General features: G+C 45.5%; 1 protein-coding gene across 1 annotated transcript in view; it reads left to right on the forward strand.

Annotated features, from left to right (window-relative positions):
* The window catches only part of LOC116780027 (ubiquitin-associated protein 2-like), a 136,390-nt gene that overhangs the window by 95,132 nt on the left and 22,015 nt on the right, over positions 1 to 19,243 (forward strand). The gene's annotated exons all lie outside the window — the stretch shown is intronic.

Below are 19,243 nucleotides of genomic sequence, written 5' to 3' on the forward strand. Positions count from 1 at the left end.
TGTACCTGGATATATTTGGTCCCACTTGTTTTCTTGCTCTCCAGCTGCATGGGAAGTGCCCATTTGTGTTTGCATGGAGCAGTGTCCTTGCAGTGATGTGGTGATGGAGGTGATTTGAGCATGAAGAACAACCTCTTTGTCCTGTTTGGGAGGAGGTCAAAGCTGCTGAACTTTTCTGTTGCCTTGCTCAGGCTTACCTGTGTGTCATGGTTTAACCCCAAGTGGCAACTAAGTACCACACAGCCACTTGCTCACTTCCACCCCACCCTGGTAGGTTTGGGAGGAGGATCAGGGAAAAAAACCAAATCCAAAACTTGTGGATTGAGATAAGAACAGTTTAATAAATGAAACGAAATAAATATAATTATAATAATAGTAATAAATAGAGGGGAGAGAGAGAGAGAAAACCCAAGAGAAACAAGCAATGCACAATACAATTGCTCACCACCCACTGACTGATATTTGGCCTGTCCCTGAACTGCAATCAACCTCCCTTCTGGGTAACTCCCCCAGTTTATACTGGGCATGATGTTCTATGGTATGGAATATCCCTTTGACCAGTTCAGATCAACTGTCCTGGCCATGCTCCCTTACAGCTTTTTGTGCACCTGCTCACTGACAGAGCATGAGACACTGAAAAAGTCTTTGACTTAGGGTAAGCACTACTGAGCAACAGTCAAACCATCAGTGTGTCATCAGCATTATACTGAACCCAAAACAGCACTGTAACAACTACTGAGAAAAAATGAACTCTGTCCCAGCAGAAATCAGGACAATATCCACCCCTTATTCCATACCATGTACACCTGCCAGGTCCCACGCTTCCCAATACTCCATCACCTTTCATGTCTTTTGATAGATACATAGATATCATTCCTTTAGTCTATGGACCATCTCTATAAAAGTCCACTGAGCTCATTTAGTCCATGACTTTAGGCTCCATCTGTCCTAACAGTCTTTCAGGCAGGAAAGGTGGTGTGTGGTGTTGGATTGTTGCATGTTGAAGCCAGTTCTGATTACATCACAGCTGCACTCGTTCAGTTTTATGAAAGTTCATTCTTCATTAATGCAGGTGTTGCCCGTAACGAAAACACAAACCAACAGAGTGCCGGTTATGGGTGCTTTATTCGGGGCCCCGGGAACCTGAGGACTAGCGTCCCAAGTCAGGATTCCGAAGACCCTCATTTTCAGTTCAGTTTTTATACCTTTACACAAACATGTCTACGTGCAGTTCTTACTTGTAAGCAGTTACACTTAGTTACAAACACAAACTCATATTTCATACTGATAACAATTGGTAATCATCTACTTTTAATCATAAATCTGTTTAAGTTGTCCTACTCCATAGAAACCCCATAGAAACCGTTCAGCAGACCCTTACTGTATCTAAGGTAACAAATCGTTATATACATGCTTGGCTAAATCTTTTGATTATTGTTCCTACCTCTTCAGTACATTCCATTCTCACGAACAAGGCTGCTAACCTACTACTTTGGAGTGCTGCTCTCTAGGCCTACTCTCCTACTAAGCCTTAGCCATTCTACTAAATTTGAATCATTCTGCAACATGTCCCCCCTTTTGAGCATTCTTCAGGCTTTTCCTGCAAGGATGCTCAAATGTAGCAATCTTCAGGCTGCAGTTTCTTGATGAACAGGAGGTGATCCATCTTGCGGTGAGATTACTTCTTTTCTTGTTATGGCTTTCATGATGCGTCTCGTATGTTGACCTTCTTTTACAATCATTCCTAAAAGACACTTATAAACAATCATGGCTATAACAATAATTATTACAATCAATATTCCGTACTGGATAACAGAAGATATCCATCCTGAAACATGAAGACCTAGGGAGCTGAATAATTCTCCTATCCAATTGTGTTCTGCTTCCTTTGTAATTCATGAACATTTTCGTCAATTTGTTCTAATTGACTAATATCTTTCTCTACTTCTTGAGTGACATTTGGGATGTGCACGCAACAATGGTCGTCCTTTGCATGCAGGTATCCACAGACTCCGTGTTCCTTTAATAGGATTAAATCTAAAGCCATTCGATTCTGTACTGTCATCCTAGTGGTGGCTTGTAATTGTAAATTTAGATCTTTAAATCCTTTCTTAGTGACCGCTGCTAGCCTTTCAGTTTGCCCATTAATTTAAACAACATCTCTCTGTTTCGGTATGTTGAGATTGGTGCAAACAAAGATTCTAATACCCATCCAAATTTAACTCCTGCTGATGGTTCATGCCAATCTCCCAACCTCAAGTCATCAATGTCCTTACTAATTTCTCTTTTTCCCCGTGGTTGTATTTCTACTGATGTTAACTTATCCTGTTTCCAGAATGGACAGAGAGTAGGTATCCCTAGTGTGACAGGCACAACAGGACCATCTATTGGCATGTGGGTGGTCCACTGGCCATGCCCCATTACCCACACTAAATTTCCTGGACTCCTAACGGTGGTGGTACGACAATCAATGTTTCTCACAGATCCTTTAATAGTATGATTATATCCTCGACATTCACATCCTAACTGCAAGAGTGTTTTGACTGGTATCAAGTCTATTTCATCGTCTGGGGTATCGCATGTGTATATTCGAATACAATTCCAATTCTCCTTTGTACGTGTTTCTGTCCTCCAATTATGATTTCCTCTATTACCTGCAGAATAGTTTGATTCTTTTTCCCTTTCCAGTGAATACACCAGTGTACTTTTCCAATATAACTATAAGTCTAGTAGGCTGGGTCCCCAAATCGTTTGCCACTCCTCCATAGTTGTAGAGCTAGTAATATTTTGACATACTTCTTCTTGTTTTTCTCGTTTATTTGAACTGGAACTTTAGAACAGGGGTATGTACCAAATCTGTAACTAAACAAGATCCTTTAATTGGCCAATGTCTTCGCCTGTTACCCATGTCCCAACTACTACCCATCGGAAAAATCCGGGCATCTGTTCACATTGTTTTTTGGTCATTTTGTCTTTTAATAAACATGCATCTGTCATTTCATTCCATGTTTTGGTTACAAATCTGCAATTCCATGTAGTATTCTTAAACACTTTAGGAATTTCTGGCACTGGAATTATTCCCCATGGGATTGGGTCTCCTGCAGCATAAGGCATAGGGAGACATGCAGTGATTTTTGTAACATTCTGTACTTTCCCAAAATCACGAATTAGGCCTACGACTAGGTTTCTTGTTCTACTTCTCGATCTGGAATCTGCAGGTTACTTACTTGCCGGGTTGTTCTTTCAATCTTTATGTGGACGACAGTAATTCCAGTATCCCACCAGTCATCTCTATTTATCCAGCAAGTATATTGGCCCTCATCTTCTCCTCTTCGTATTTCTTTGATTTTTAAAACTATTGCATCTGCCCTCTTTTCAATCTGATGTCTCTTCCCGACTTTCAAGTTCTGTCCTTTAAACCACCACCCGTATTCAGAATACTGTCCTTCTGAAATTTTGCAACTTAAAGTCAGATCGCTTCCTTCCTGGGCCGGGTAAACACTGTATTCTGGTCTAACTCTTACTCCTTGATGTGGTACAGCCACTGCTGTCCTTATCCCGTAATCTTTTTCTTTTCCACATGAGACCACACAAAGAAATGTACCCTCTGTTTTTCCTACTCTGGGATCAGAAATATTCAACCACCCTTTACCTTCCTTACTATTAGACCACCAGCTAACTCCTTGATTTTGTGATTCCCAAGATTGATTTGTCATATTCAATTTCCACCACTTTACTTTAACTGATTTCTGACAATTATCAAATTGGAAGGCACAATTGATTTTAAGGGAGGACCATCCCACATGTCAATTGTTTCCTAGTGGGCATAACTCGCACTTTGGTCACCGTTTTCTGGGTCGTGTTTATTGTCCGTATTTCTATATGTTCATAATCAAAACTTTCCCAAATCCAAACTACACATATATGTTCCTTCCATAGCTTTAGACACTTTGGGTACCTGCAGGACGGTATAACCTTTTTGTGTTCGCATCCCAAACTGTCGTCACTCCTTCTGTCATGGCTCGATCTTGATCTCTCCATCTCCATTTGACTTTGACATCTCTTAATTCAGCTCCCTGGTCATCAGAAAACAGACAGGTTAAATTCACATCAGTGTACTCTGGTACAAATAATAAGGATCTGGGGTCTCAATTCTCACGGTGGTCTCTGCTAAACTCATCAACCCCAGGAATACTACGATCCTCAATGGTTGGCTCGAAATACCATCCTTGTAGGTGAGAGAGGTTCTACTACGACCACGAGACTGGAACCTTCTTGATTCGGGTGTAATGGATCCAATTGTCGATTCCCTCGACCTTCACCGCCGTGTAAGTGGTCATTATCACCTGGCGAGGACCGTCCCATGTTTCCTTTAACGGTTCCACCGACCAGTTTTTCACATAGACTTGGTCTCCTGGAAATGTCATGAACCGGATTCTCCAGGGGCAGAGGTCGATTCCACTGCAGCGCTCCTCTGAGGGCTGTGAGAGTTTTATTTAAGGATAACACATAGTTAAACACTGCTTGATCCCCCACCACATGAGGATCCCTTGATAGGTAGCTGCATGATAGGGCTTGCCATACAATATTTCGTATGGACTTACTCCTATTCTCTCCCTGGGTTTAATCCTGATTCTCAGCAAGGCAAGGGTAGCGCTTAGGGCCACGGGATTTTTGCTTCTTGACAAATCTTCTTTAATTGACCCTTCAATGTCTGATTCATCCTCTCTACTTGTCCACTAGATTGCGGTCTCCATGGTGTATGGAGATTCCATGTTATTCCTAATATAGCAGATATTTCTTGCACTATCCCTGCGGTAAAGTGTGGCCCTCGATCAGATACCCTAGAGGTACCCCAAATCTCGGAATATTTCTCTCAGAAGAGTCTTAACTACTTCCTTTGCTTGATTAGTCCTGCATGGAAAGGCTTCTGGCCATCCTGAAAAGGTACAAACATACTAACAAATACTTATAGGATTGGGCCTTAGGCAACTCAGAAAAATCTATTTGCCAATAGTCTCCTGGTAACTGTCCTATCTGTACTTTCCCATTTGTACCTGTTTTCTGACCACTGGGTTATTTTTAATACACATGGGACACATTGCATTTACCCTTTTTGCTAATGTTAACATCTGGTTTGAGAGAACCTCATTTTCAGAAATTTTACCATTGCTTCTGCACCCCAGTGGCACTTGTTATGTTCCGTCTCGAGTACTGCTTTCATTATTCTGACAGGTAAGATTACTTGTCCTATGGGAGTAATGTACCACCCTTTAATTTTTTCCTTGCTTTTGTTATTTGAGCTAATTTCTCCTTCTTGTGAATAATATGGTTTTTCTTTCATTTCTGCTATTGCTGGATTATTCCGAACGGGTAAAGGAGCCATCTGAGTCCATACTCTCTCGCGGCTCGTTTAGCTGCTTGGTCAGCTTGTTGATTACCTTGAAATTCTCGTCCGGGATCAGTCTGATGTCCTCGACATGCATTATTGCCACTGCCGAGGGCTTGTATATTGCCTCTAGCAATTGTAGAATTTCTTCTCGATATTCAATTGATGACCCTTGAGAAGTAAGAAGTCCTTTTTCTTTCCAGAGTGCTCCATGAACATGAGCTACTCCAAAACATATTTGGAGTCAGTCCATATATTAACTCTCTTTCCTTGACTTAGTATTAAAGCTCTCACCAACGCCCATATTTCGGCCTTTTGCGCAGACGTACCTGGGGGTAGTGCGTTTGCTTCTATCACTTGTTGTAGAGTTACCACTGCATACCCAGCATACATGGTGCCATTCTCCACAAAGCTAGATCCATCGGTATACAACTCCCAGTCCGGATCTGTCAATGGCTCATCCTTCAAGTCTCTTCTACTCGTGTAGACTTGCTCAATGGTCTCTACACAGTCATGTTCCAGGTACCTTTCCTGTGTAGACCTAAGAAATTCTGCTGGGTTGAGATGGTTAGTGATTTTCAGTTCAATATTACCTTGCTCTCTTAGCAAAGTCTGATACTGTAACATGCGGCTAGATGAGAGCCAATGCCCCCCTTTTTGTTCTAAAACTGCTATGACCATGTGGGGCACGTACACCACCATGTGTTTCCCCAGAGTCAATTTTCGTGCTTCTTGAATTAGAATAACCGTCGCTGCCACAGCTCTGAGGCACCCCGGCCATCCCCCTTACTGCGTCCAGCCGCTTGGAGAAATGCACCCAACCGGTCTCTTCCAGGATCCTAACCGCTGAGTGCGTACTCCTAAAGCTGTTCGTTGTCTCTCACAGACATAAAGCTGGAATTCTTTGGTTAGGTCCGGTAGTCCCAGGGCAGGTGCTTCACTGAAGGCTCCTTTCAGTTCTTGGAACGCTTTTTCCTGCTTCGTCCCCCAGGTCAGCTTGGGTTCTTTTACTGCTTCATGTAATGGTCTGGCAGTATTCCGAAGTTAGGAATCCACAGCCTGGCACCATCTGACCATTCCTAGAAAAGATCTTAATTCTTGATATTTCGGGGGTACTGGGATAGCACATATTGCTTGTGTACGATTTGCACCCAAACGCCGAACTCCTTGTGAAATTTCACATCCCAGATAAATAACTTTTCTGTTTTAATAGTTGAGCCTTTTCTTTTGAAAACCCGGTAGCCTGCTTGCCCCAGCATGTTTAACAGTTCAATGGTTAACTGACGACAGAGTCCCTGTTCTGTAGCTCCCAGGAAGATGTCATCAACATACTGAAGTATTATATATGAAAAAGGAGATTCTTTTACCTGAGTAGTCTTCCATTCTTCAAGTTCTTTTGCTAACTGATTACCAAATATCATAGGTGAATATTTGAATCCTTGCGGTAACTGAGTCCAAGTAAGCTGTCGCTTCCGTCCAGTCTCTGGGTTTTCCCATTCAAAGGCAAAAATCTTCCAACTTTCTTGTGCAGTGGTATGCAGAAGAAGGCATCTTTTAGATCAATCACTGTAAACCACTGAAATCTCTCAGAAAACAGATGTTAACAAGTTGTAAGGTTAACTACAACCGAGTGGATATCTTTTATGATGAGATTTACTGCTCTCAAGTCTTGTACTAACCTATACTTACCATTAGGCTTTCTTACTGGAAAAATGGGAGTATTAAACTCTGACTCACATTCTTTTAATATCCCTAAAACTAGAAAACTGTGAGATCATTGGGGCTATTCCTTTCCTAGCTTCTAAACTAATTGGGTATTGTCGCACTCTAACAGGTTGTGCTCCTTCTTTTAATTCTATTCTAACTGGAGTAGCAGCTTTGGATTTTCCAGGGACCCCTGTTTCCCATACCAGGGCACTACAGCCTGTTCTATTTCCTGCGGTATCTCTTCCTTTTCTACCTCTTTTACAACAAAAATTTTTTGCTAAGTTCTCTTCCGGAATTTCTATCTTGACCCTTCCTTTTTCAAATATAATTTTAGCTTGCAAGGCTGAGAGCAGATCTCTTCCTAGCAAACATTCAGGACTATTGGGCATGTACAAAAATGATGATCTAATTCTTTTCCTCTAAATTTGATATCTAGGGTCTTAGAAACGTCTTTTCCTCTATTTGTCCTGAAACTCCTACCACCCATGCAGTTGAATCACTTAATAGCCTCATCAATTTATTCATTGCCGAAAAACTAGCTCCAATATCCATTCTAAATTCTGTCAACTCTCCCTCTACTAATAATTCCTGGTAAATTCTTAACCTTTTATAATCTCCAGACACATTCCGATCCCACTCGGGATCTTCCTGCAGCACGAAATCATTTACTGTTCCTCCCTTCGCTCCAACTGCTTCCCGCAAAGGGGTCATCAATCTAGGGGGTGAGGGCGAAACGTCTGTCTCCCTTCCCCCTCCCCCGTCTCTTTTCTCTACTCCTTCCCCTTTCTTTTCGCCCCCTCCGAGTCCGTTCTGCTAGCGGAGTTCTATCAAAACCACATTCTCGCCCTCTCGTTACTTCCTCATCCGAGGACGATTCTAACGGGGGCATGGTGGGTGATCGTGCCCTCACATGTGAAGGGAGACTATCTCCCGGGGGCGCACTTGGAGTTATGCTGGGGGAGACTAACAAAAACACATCTTCCTCTGGATCTTGACATCCTATACATTTATCATCCAATTCTTTTAACACCAACATACCACATTCCTTTGCCATTCAGTCTTACGTTCCAAATAATAAAACAAATCTAAATACGGTATTTCATTCCACCTCTCATTCTCTCGTAAATTTTGCATCAAGGGGGTTATAATTTCCGAAGTTAATGTACCATTCCTAGGCCACTGCATTCCTTCTGTCTCATATTGAGGCCATACATTATTACAATAATCAATCAATTGTCTCTTACTTAACTCTTGTCCGAAATTTCCTTCCTTCCAATGTTTTAACAAGCAACCAAGCGGAGAATCGCTAGGGATATCATTTTCTGCACAAGATAGTGCCCTAAAGGTTTTAAAAGGCATCATAGTCACACACACTGTACAGTCACACAATAACAGTACAATACGAACAGCAAACAGTACAATACAAATAGTAAACAGTTCGATACGAACAGTATAAACCAATACCTTCCTATACCAACTTGTCAAGTCTCGCTATGAGTGACAAGTGCTGGTTCAGCGCGGCTTTCGCCCCGTCTTACGACCAGCGCCTAGGCTTCCCAATAAAACCTTTGCCCAACCCAGCGGGTAAACTCACGGTCCGTCTTATGGGCAGGCTCCCAACCAACAAACCTGAAAGAATAAAGCACCTCCGGGCTTACCTGGATGGTTGTCCGGCGGGCGCGGGGTCGGGCACGGGTCGATGTCTCCCCAGAAATCACCTGGTTGCCGGCATGGAGTGGATCAGCTCGTGAGCCGCCCCAGCTACCCCCCGGAATCCCATCTGGTTGTCGCCCAGAAAACTGTTGCCCGTAACGAAAACACAAACCAACAGAGTGCCGGTTTATGGGTGCTTTATTCGGGGCCCCGGGAACCTGAGGACTAGCGTCCCAAGTCAGGATTCCGAAGACCCTCATTTTCAGTTCAGTTTTATACCTTTACACAACATGTCTACGTGCAGTTCTTACTTGTAAGCAGTTACACTTAGTTACAAAACACAACTCATATTTCATACTGATAACAATGGTAATCATCTACTTTTAATCATAAATCTGTTTAAGTTGTCCTACTCCATAGAAACCCCATAGAAACCGTTCAGCAGACCCTTACTGTATCTAAGGTAACAAATCGTTATATACATGCTTGGCTAAATCTTTTGATTATTGTTCCTACCTCTTCAGTACATTCCATTCTCACGAACAAGGCTGCTAACCTACTACTTTGGAGTGCTGCTCTCTAGGCCTACTCTCCTACTAAGCCTTAGCCATTCTACTACTAAATTTGAATCATTCTGCAACACAGGGATTGGAGGGGAATCAGGTTCATATTTCCAGAATGGATGTTGCAACAATGGATGTCACAAAGTGCACAGCGTGATGATGCATATAGCTGCCACAGAAGTGATACTACACAGTGTTATATAGTTTTTAACACCATACAGTTAAATTCATTGGCTATTCTCACCTAAAATCCAATCCCTTTGAGGCACATACAGACTTCCCCATCCTCCCGCATCACCCACCAAGTGCACCCAGGTCCCTGAGCGAAAGCAATCCCATAGATGGATTTGCATATGGCTGAGGTAGGAATAACCCAGACTGATTCCCCCAGCATATTTTTAATGTGCACTACAGGAACTTTATCCTCTTCAACAGTATGTAAAAGTTTTGATTGGGCAGGGTCAGCCTGATTGGCAGATCCTCTAGTGATGACTAACCAGGTGGCCTTTGCTAAATGTGTATCCCAATGTTTGAAGGTCCCACCACCCATTGCTCTCAGTGTAGTCTTTAACAGTCCATTGTATCTTTCAAACTTTCCAGAGGCTGGTGCATGACAGGGAATGTGATATAACCACTCAATGGTTCTTTGGCCCAAGTGTCTATGAGATGTTTTGGAAATGAGTCCGGTTGTCTGACTCAAATTCTTTCTGGAGTACCGTGTCACCATAAGATTTACTTTTCAAGGCCCAAGATGGTGTTCCAAGTGGTGGCATGGGGCATAGGGTATGTTTCCAACCATCGCAAGCACATGGCGCTTGCCTTGTTGGGTTTGTGGGCATGTGGTATAGTCAATCTGCCAGGCCTCCCCATATTTGTATTTCAGCCATTGTGCTCCATACCACAGGGGCTTTACCTGTTTGACCTGCTTGATTGCAGCACGTTTCACATTCCTGGATAACCTGGGAGATAGTGTCCACGGTCAAGTCCACCCCTTCGATCACAAGCCCATCTATATGTTGCATCTCTTCCTTGATGGTCCGAGGTGTCGTGGGCCCATGGAGTCAGAAATAATTCACCCTTATGTTGCCAATCCACAACCACCTGAACCACTTCAGTCTTAGCAGCCTGATCCACCTGCTGGTTGTTCTGATGTTCTTCAGTGGCCTGACTCTTGTGTACATGAGCATCTACATGACATATCTTCACAACCGGGTTCTCCACCAGGCAGCAATATCTTGCCACAATGCAGCAACCCAGATGGGTTTACCCCTGTGCTGCCAGTTATTCTGCTTCCATTGCTGTAACCACAGGGCATTTGCCACCATCCATGAATCAGTATAAAGTACTGACCATTTTTCTTGTGCAACCATGTCCAAAGCCAGCTGGATGGCTTTCACCTCTGCAAACTGACTCCCCCTCCCCTTCAGCAGTTTTTGTGACTTGTACAAAATTCCATACATCCTTCCATCTCCAATGCTTTCCTACAAGACGGCAGGACCCATCAGTAAACAAGACATATTGCTTCTCACTTTCTGGTAATTTATTATGTAGTGGGGCCTCTTCAGCACGTCACCTCCTCCTTTGGTGACATTCTGAAACCTTTGCCTTCTGGCCAGTCCATGATGACTTCCAAGATTCCTGGATGACTGGAGTTCCCTATTGGAGCTTGTTGTGTGATCATTGTGACTCACTCACTCCATATAGCATCAGTTGCATGATGTGTAGGGAAGAACTCCCCCTTTGAACATCCAGCCCAGCAGGAGGAGCTGTGCTTCAGTACCAATCACTTCCAAAGTGGATTGAATCCCTTTGTAAGCTGCCAATATCTCCTTTTCAGATCCTCTGTATCCCTGACTCCAAAACCCCAGGGGTCAACCTTGAGTCTCTTCTGGTGCTCTCTGCCAGAGACTCCAGGAAGGACTGTTCTCCCTGACTGCAGTGTAGAGCACATTTTTTGCATCTTACCCTGTCCGGACTGGCCCAAGGGCTACTGCATGAATAGTCTCCTGCTGATTGTTCAAAGACTTGTCATTGCTCGGGGCAACTTCTGCCAGGTCACTTGATATAGAGGGCTGACAATCAGACTGTCATTTAGAATGTGCATTCTCCAAGATCCCACAACACCTAAGAAGCTTGTGTGTGTTTCTTGTAAGTTGGTGGAGACATTGCTGTTATTTTGTTGGTATCTGATAATTCCTGTCTTGCCATTTTATTCCTAAAAACTGGATCTTCTGTGCAGGTCCCTTGACCTTACTTTGTTTTATGGCAAAATCATCCTTCAGAAGGATTTGGACTATTTTCTTCCCTTTCTCAAAACTTATTCTGCTGTGTTGCCCCCTCACAATGTGTGGTGGTTTGACAGCCCCCAAAAATCCAATTTCCAATTTCCAAGCCTTCCCCCAATTTACCTCAACACCGAAGAGAAGTTTTCAGGCAGGCACAACTCACTATAGGGGAAGGGAATATATACAATTTATTACTATACAAAATAAATACTGTACAAACTAAAAGCAATTGCATACACAATATTAACACAATCCTACCACCCCTCGGACCCCTCCCGCAATCAGTTCAGGAGAAGCCCTCAGGCTGATAGTTAAGCAGTCTCTCTCTCATTGTGGTATCAGGGAAAAGGGTTCCTCTGACCACCCCCCACCAGTCTCAGCTCCTTGCTGAGGTCTCATTTTCATCACGAGGTCCAAGGAGATATCTCTGAGTCCTTCCTCCCTGGTTTCATGAAGGTTCCTCCCAGCAGTAAGATGCTGTTTTAAGTCCTTACCCAGAACACGCCTGCTGCTAATGGCTCTCTCACTCTTCTCCAGCTGCTGCAGCTCCCAGTTTTGGTAGTCCACGTCCAAACTGATGTAGGCACCTCTGGGCCTCTCTCTGGCCCACCTCCAATTTCTGCCTGGAGTTCTTCCAACTTTTGCAACGAGTCGCAACTGTTTCTCCTGGCAACCGAGCTTTCAGCCCGTCTCCTTGGCTCAGCTTCAATACTAAGCCTTAAAATTCACCCCCACCAGTCTCTATGCAGTGGGGGGAAGCCCCCTAGCTTAACTACAGGCAGCTAAAGGACAGCTCTAGGCCCAGGGCCCCCACAAACCTGGGAGGGGGGGCAGTTCAAACCAAGACACAATGATACCATCAATGTATTGCAGATGTTCCAGAGTTTCACCCTGTTCCAGTGCAGTCTGGATCAGTCCATGGCAGATAGTAGGGCTGTGTTTCCACCCCTGGGGCAGTCAATACCAGGTGTACTGGATACCCTTCCAAGTGAAAGCAAACTGTGGCCTGCACTCTTCTGCCAAAGGAATTGAGAAAAACACATTAGTGTTATCAGTTGTGGAACCACTTGGTTTCCTTTGACTCCAGTTCCTATTGAAGTTCTGTCATGTCCAGCACAGCAGCACTCAGAGGTGTTGTAACTTCATTCAGGCCATGATAGTCTACTGTTAGTCTCCATTCTCTGTTAGACTTTGCAACTGCCCATATGGGGCTGTTAAAGGGTGAGCAGACCCTGCTGATCACTCCTTGGCTCTCCAGTTGATGAATCAGCTTATGGATGGAATCATGGAGTCTCGACTGGTGTGATATTGTGGCTGGTGCACGTCTTGTGGTAGCGATTGTCACTTGTTCTTCAACCTTCAGCAACCCCAAAACAGAAGGGTCCTCTGAGAGACCAGGCAAGGTAGACAGCTGCTAACTTTCCTCTGTCTCCAGGGCAGCTATACTGAAAGCCCACCAGTACCCTTTTGAGTCCTTGAAATGCCCTCTGCTGAGATAGTTTATTCCAAGGATGCACGGAGCCTCTGGTCCAGTCACAGTGGGTACTTTTGCCACTCATTCCAAGTCAGACTGATTTCAGCCTCCAATACATTCAGCTGTTGGATCCCCCTGTCATTCCAGAAATAGAAATAGCTTCTGCACCTTTATAGAATCATAGAATATCCCAAGTTGGAAGAGACCCACAAGGATCATCAAAGTCCAGCTCCTGACCCCTGCACAGGACAGCCCCAAGAATCCCACCATGTGCCTGAGAGTGTTGTCCAAATGTTTCTTGAACTCTGGTGGGCTTGGGGCTGTTCCAGTGCCCGACCACCCTCTGGAGGAAGAACCTTTTCCTAATATCCAACCTAAACCTCCCCTGACACAACTTCAGGCCATTGCCTCAGGTCCTGTCACTGGTCACCAGAGAGAAGAGATCAGTGTCTGCCCCTCCACTTCCCCTCATGAGGAAGTTGTAGTCAGCTGTGAGGTCTCCCATCTCTTCTCCAGGCTGAACAAACCAAGTGACCTCAGCTGCTCATTGTGTAGCTTCCCCTCAAGGCTCTTCACCATCTTCGTTGCCCTCCTTTGGATGCTCTCTAACAGCTTAATATCTTTCTTATATTGTGACTTCCAAAACTGCACACAGGACTTGAGGTGAGGTCGCGCAAAGTAGAGCAGGACAATTCCCTCCTTTGACCAGCTGGCGATGCTGTGCCTGATGCTCCCTAGGACATGGTTGGCCCTTTTGGCTGCCAGGGCACACTGCTGACTCACATTTAACTTGCCATAGCTTGATGGCATTAGGGTACACTGTGCAATGGTATCTACCTAGAGCCTTATACTCCTGTCAGTCCGATGTTCAGGCCATCAAACTGATGGCTATGGATTTTTTGGATGTCCACGCAGTCTAGTAAACCCAGTTGTCCGTCTCTTCACCTGGCTGGAGGCAGGGCCTCTCTAATACTGATCACAGGATTCTCCACTTAGTTCTTGTAGAAATGGATTAGAACTTCATTCCATAGAATCAGTTGTGAAATCAGCCCTCCCATTCTGCCTGGGAATCTGTCCCCTGGAGCAACAACTTTCCTGGATGAACCCCCATTTGTGCTTGTTTTTCCCTGCAATTCCTGCACCCGTGCCTCTAGGGTCGAGGTAGGTTTTCCATCCCACTTCCTCATACCCTCTCCATAGTCCCACAAGTAAAACCACAGGGTATCCCATGGTGTGTACCTTCTATATACTCTCTCAAGGATGAAAGGACATCTGCTGTCAGTTGCTGAAATACAGCCCCGTACAGGGCGAAGCAACACAGCAAAGCACAAGCAGTCCAGGAGGTTGCTGGAAAACATTAATGACTTCTTGACACAGATGGTGGAGGAACCAACAAGCTGCTTAACCTTATACAAGGAAGGTCTTGCTGGAGATGTGAAGGTTGGGAACAGCCTTGGTTGCAGTGACCATGAGATTGGGGAGTTCAGTATCATGTGAGGAAGAAGTAGGACAGCAAGTAAGATTGCAACCATGGACTTCAGGAGAGTTAAATTTAGCCTCTTCAGGGATCTTCTTGGAAGAATCCCATGGGAATAGGCCCTGCAGGGAAGAGGGGTCCAAGAGAGCTGGTCAGTATTCAAGCATCCCTTCCTCCAGGATCAAGAACGGTGCATCATGATCAGTAAGAAGTTGGGCAAAGGGGGCAAGAGACCTGCATGAATGAACAAGGAACTCCCACCATTACTCAAGCATAAGCAGGAAATACGCAGGAGATGGAAGCAGGGTCTGACCACTTGGAATGAATATAGAGAGGTTGTCAGAGTAAGTAGAAATGAGACAAGGAAGGCCAAGGCCCATCTGGAATTAAATCTGGCCAAGGATGTCAAGGACAGCAAGAAGGGCTTCTTCAAAGACATCAATAACAAAAGGAAAACTAAGGATAATGTGCACCTGTTACTAAATCCCGGGGGAATCTGATAACAGAGGATGCAGAGAAGTTACTAAACATCAGTGCATCAGTCTGCACCTACAAGACCAGACCTCAGGAATCTCTGATCCAGGAGACTAGGGTAAAGGAATGTTTGGAAGGAAGACTTTCCCTTGGTCAAGGAGGATCAGGTTAGAGAATTCCTAGGAAAATTTGGCATCCACAAGTCCATGGGCCCTGACGGGATGCACCCATGAGTGCTGAGAGAGCTGGTGGGCACCATAGTGAGGCCACTCACGATCATCTTTGAAGGGTGGTGATGATCAGGAGAGGTGCCTGGGGACTGGAAGAAAGCAAATGTCACCCTGATCTTCAGAAAGGGCAAGAAGGAGGACCCAGGGAACCACCAGCCAGTCAGCCTCACCTCTATTCCTGAAAAGGTGATGGAGCGCCTCGTTCTGGAGGCAATCTCTATCCAATGGAAGGCAAGAAGGTTATCAAGAGCAGTCAACATGAATTCACTAAAGGTAAATCATACTTGACCAAACTGATTGCCTTCTACAATGAAACAACTCCCTGGGTGGTTGAGGGGAGATCAGTGGACAGTGTCTACCTGGACTTGATCAAGGCTTTCGACACTGTCTCTCAAAACATCCTCATAGGCAAACTCAGGATGTGTGGACTGGATGAGTGGACAGTGAGGTGCATTGAGATCTGTCTGAACAGCAGATCCCAGAGGATCATGATCAGTGGTACAGAGTCTAGTTGGAGACCAGTCACTAGTGGTGTCCCCTAAGCTTTAATACTGGTCCCAGTACTGTTTAAATTATTCATCAATTACTTGACTGAAGGGGCAGATGCTTCCTCATCAAGTTCGCTGACGACACAGAGCTGATACCACAGAGGGCTGTGCAACCCTTCAGAAGGACCTCGACAGGTTGGAGAGATGGGTAGAGAGGAACTGTCTAAAATTCAACAAAGGCAAAGTGCAGGGGCCCGCACCTGGGCAAGAATAGCCCCAGGCACCAATACAGGCTGGGGGCCGACCTGCTGGAAAGCCACTCTGTGGAGAAGGTCCTGGTGGACAACAAGTTGTCCATGAGCCAGCAGTGTGCTGTGGCGGCCAAGAAGGCCAATGGGATCCTGGGGTGCATTAGGAAGAGCATTGCCAGCAGAGCGAGGGAGGTGATCCAGCCCTGGTGATGCTGCATCTGGAGTGCTGCGTCCAGTTCTGGGCTCCTCTGTACATGAGAGACATGGAACTCCTGGAGGGAGTGCAGCAGAGGCTACGAAGATGGTTAAGGGACTGGAACACCTCTCTTATGAGGAAAGGCTGAGGTAGTTGGACCTGTTCAGCCTCAAGTAGAGATGACTGAGAGGGGACCTCATCAGTGTCTATCAGTATCTGAAAGGAGGTGTCAAGAAGATGGAGCCAGGCTCTTCTTGGTGGTGCCCAGCAATAGGACAAGAGGCAATGGGCAGAAACTGATGCACAGAAAGTTCCACTTGAATATGAGGAAGAACTTTACTGTGCGGGTCACTGTGCACTGGAGCAGATTGCCCAGAGAGGGCATGGAGTCTTCCTCACTGGAAATATTCAAGAACCATCTGGATGCAATCTTATGCGATGTACTCTAGGAGAATCCTGCTTGAATGGGGAGGTTGAACCAGATGACCCCACCGGTGGTCCCTTCCAACCTTACCAATTCTGCAATAACCCTCTGAATTTCTGGAACTCCCAGGTCAGTTTATCGATGTATTGGGTCTGGCTGAGCTGGAGTTCATTTCCCCACAGCAGCCCCCATAGAGTTGTGCTTTGCATTGGCGGCTAGAAGGGTGTTGATAACACACCAGTGTTTTGGCTACTGCTGAGCACAGCATCAGCACCGTAACATTCCTTCCTCAGTTGAGGGCAAGATCCTGGGAAGGGACATAGTCAGGCCAGTTGACCCAAACTGACCAAAGGGACATTCCATACCATCGGACATCAGCTCAGATGTAAAAGTTGAGGCATGGAACAGGAGGGGGGCATTCATTGTCTAATGGCTGCCTGCTGAGGAACCGTCATGCGTACCCAAGCCCTGCTTCTCAGGAGTGGTCGACCATCACTGCTCATGGGAAGTAGAGAATAAACCCTGCTATCTTTCACTTCTGCACACTCAAGCTTTGCTTTACTTTTTACCTTAAATAAACTACCTTATCCCAACCCACGAGTTGTTTTTTCCACCTTACTCTCTCCTCTGTCCAACTGGGAAGGGGAATGATAGAGCGGTTGGGTGGGCACCTGGCATCCAACCAAGGTCAACCCACCACAATTGGACAGTTTGTCTACAGCTGAGATGACGGAGGAAGAAATACTGTCTTCATATTCCCAGAGATGGTGAACTGCTTCGTCCATTTTTAGTGGTGTATTGTCTTTCCAGATTAACGTTGCCAATGGGTTGGCATGAACAGTTGGTGCGCTCTGTACACATTTCTTCCACATGGGTTGTATTCACAGGACTTTGGATCTATGGGGGATTATGCATTGTCCAGGTCATAGTAAATAATTTTTTGCTTGGCTAATTCCCTCAGGTATTGGATATCTTTCTCCATTGCAGTCTCACATTCACAAGCCCTGGTCCTCATGGAGGGAGGATGACTTCAACCACCCCAATATCTGCTGGAGGGGGGCACCACAGAAGGGCATAAGCAATCCAGGAATTTACTGGAATGCATTGATGACAACTTCCTTCTCCAAGTGATAGAGGAGCCAATGAGGAGAGGTGATATGCTGGACCTTGTTCTCACCAACAAGGAGGGACTGGTGGGGAATGTGAAGCTCAAGGGCAGCCCAGGCTGCAGTGACCATGAAATGGTGGAGTTCGAGATCCTTAGGGCAGTGAGGAGGACGCACAGCAAGCTCACTATCCTGGACTTCAGGAGAGCAGACTTTTGCCTCCTCAGGGATCTGCTTGGTAGTGTCATAGGATAAAACCCTGGAAGGAAGAGGGGCCTAAGAGAGCTGTTTGATGTTCAAGGATTGTCTCCTCCGAGTTCAGGAGCAATGCATCCCTACAGAGGGGAAGTCAGGCAAAAATGCCAGGAGGCCTGTGTGGATGAACAAGGAGCTCCTGGACAAACTTAAACACAAAAGCGAAGGCTACAGAGGATGGAAGCAGAGACAGGTAGCCTGGGAGGAATACAGAGAGGTTGTCCAAGCAGCCAGGGATCAGGTTAGGAAAGCTAAAGCACTGGCAAAAGTAAATCTGGCCAAGGACATCAAGGGTAACAAAAAAAGGCTTCTATAGTTACATTGGTGATAAAAGAAAGACTTGGCTGGATGGTCACATTCAAAGAGTTACTGTCAAGGGCTCAGTGTCCAAGTAGAGACCAGTGATGGGTGGTGTTCCTCGGGAGTCGGTATTGGGACCAGTGCTGTTTAACATCTTTGTCAGCTTTAAGCTGAAAGAGGGTAGGTTTAGATTGGGTTGTAGGAAGAAATTCTTCACTGTGAAGTTGATGAGGTACTGGCACAGGTTGCCCAGAGAAGTTGTTGATGACCCATCCCTGGAAGTGTTCAAGGACAGGTTGGATAGGGCTCTGAGCAACCTGGTCTAGTGAAAGGTGTCCCTGCCCATGGCAGAGGGGGTTGGAACTAGATGATCTTTAAGGTCCCTTCCAACTCAAACCATTGTATGATTCTATATATCAGGCATGACATTTTATGGTATGGAATATCCTTTTGGCCAGTTAAGATCAGCTGTCCTGGCCATGCTACCTGACAGATTTTTGTGCACCTGCTCACTGACAGAGCATGAGACAAGTCCTTGACTTGGGGTAAGCGCTACTTAGCAACAACCAAAACATCAGTGTGTTATCAACAGTTTTCTCACACTGAATTAAAAGCAGCACTGTACCAGCTACTAAGAAAAAGTCCAGCATCAGCAGGAGATGCCTTTGGACTTGGAGGACTGTGGTGGGTCCCTGAGAGTGGCCTGCTGTCCGGAGCCTTCAACCAAGGCAGGAAGCATCAGTAGGATGGGCTGCAGGAGGGAGGCTCATCCCGGCCTGTCTGCGGAGACCCTTTCTTTGCCTGTCAGATACATGTATGATGACCTCCTTCTCCCTTTCTGCTCTGTACAGCACAGCAATTTTCTCTGGTGCATGGGCTGTGTCACAGACTGGCCCCGGCTTCACCAGGATCCTGCCTGTTTCCTTGTTGGCACAGGCTCCTGACTGGAAAAGGTGCGAGTGGTGCTGAGC

The sequence above is a fragment of the Chiroxiphia lanceolata genome, chromosome W (genome assembly GCF_009829145.1).
Source record: "Chiroxiphia lanceolata isolate bChiLan1 chromosome W, bChiLan1.pri, whole genome shotgun sequence".
Lineage (NCBI taxonomy): Eukaryota > Metazoa > Chordata > Aves > Passeriformes > Pipridae > Chiroxiphia > Chiroxiphia lanceolata.